The 1,462-nt window shown below is 39.6% G+C and overlaps 1 pseudogene; it reads right to left on the bottom strand.

Annotated features, from left to right (window-relative positions):
- On the bottom strand, positions 367–773 carry LOC102172092 (annotated as a pseudogene).

The raw sequence follows: 1,462 nt of genomic DNA, 5'->3' as shown, positions 1-1,462 counted from the left end.
TGGGAAAAAATCAATACAACATACGCATTGTTACTGAAAACATATTTGTTGTTGTTTAGCCAGTAAGTGGTGTCTGACTTTTTTGTGACCTCATAAGCTGTAGCCTGCCAGTCTCCTCTCTCCGTGGGGTTTCCCAGAAGAGAATATTGCAGCAGGTTGCCATTTCCTCCTCCAAGGGATCCTCCTGTGTCTCTTGCGTCTCCTTCCTCGGCAGGCAGATTCTTTACCACCGAGCCACCAGGGAAGCCAAAAACTGTATACCATCATACCAAAAAAAAGGATTTTATTTTGGGAAATTGATTCCTAATTTATGGCAAGTTTTACTTTCAGAAATAAAACCACAAAACAACACAATCTAATTCAGTCTTAAAGGCTGGCATGCTAAGCAAGGAATGTTCTTATTCTCCTAGGAGCTCCTCCTTTACACTGTCAGGTACCTGGTTCTGCCTTTGGGTGTGATTTGAGCCACCCAGTCATCAACAGTAACATGTTGTAGTCCTTTTCCTTGAGTTACCTCTTAATGGTGTAACTTCAGCTGTGTCCTTTCAGCCACATTCAATTAACTTGGCTTCTAGCAACTCTTTGAGGCATTCTGTTCCCTTCTCCAGGGTATCTTCTCAACCCAGCGATTGAACCCAGGTCTCCCGCATTGCAGGTGGGTTGCTTTTACCAGCAGAGCCAGCAGGGAAGCCCTCTCTTTTTCCAGTTTCCATCAACTTTTGGTTAATCGCTGCTCTCATCTGTACAACTTTGTGCATCTTGCTAACCACCATCTCCAAGGGTGAGAGCTTCCCAGCTACAAAATGACCCCTGCGCTGATGACCATTACCTGACACACTCCTTGGTTGCCCAGAACAGTGATTTTCAAACTATGAATTTTGGCCCATTTATTAGGTTCTGATCAGAATTTTTAAAAATGAAACAGAAATAGCATCAAAGGTGTACTACACATAGCAAGGGTAACTACTCTGAGTCTTTTTTTTTTTTTTTACTCTGAGTCTTAAAATAAAATGTATTTATTAATGTGAATCGTGGCTTTAAAAGTCTGAAAGGCCCTGAGTCAGAGTAAGAGAATTATGAAAATCTTTGCTAGTTTGCTTCAATGCCGTGCGCATGTTTCTCTTCTTTGGTTTTCTTCTTAGTAACCCTTGACTCTCTTAGCACTTATTATCACACCCTGGAATTTATTTTTCACACTTAAAGCTTTGCAGGAGGAAAAATACATATACTAACACATAACTATACTAACATATATAGTAGTATTCTAACATGTAATAATACCGTATGCCAACAGATAACAAAGGAACATGTAGTTAGACCTCCTTAGAAATCAATTTATTTTTAGTAAATAACTAAGGAGAAGTCAGGTCATCTAAATATTATTTCTGTGATTGTCACAAGACCTTGTAAAAGTCTGCTGTGACTTAGTTCCCTAGTCTATTTGGTAAGAATAATTCCCGAT

The sequence above is a fragment of the Capra hircus genome, chromosome 19, assembly GCF_001704415.2.
Source record: "Capra hircus breed San Clemente chromosome 19, ASM170441v1, whole genome shotgun sequence".
Taxonomy (NCBI): Eukaryota; Metazoa; Chordata; class Mammalia; order Artiodactyla; family Bovidae; genus Capra; species Capra hircus.
The sequence above is the reverse complement of the archived record's forward strand: the minus strand, read 5'-3'. Positions and strand labels throughout refer to the sequence as shown.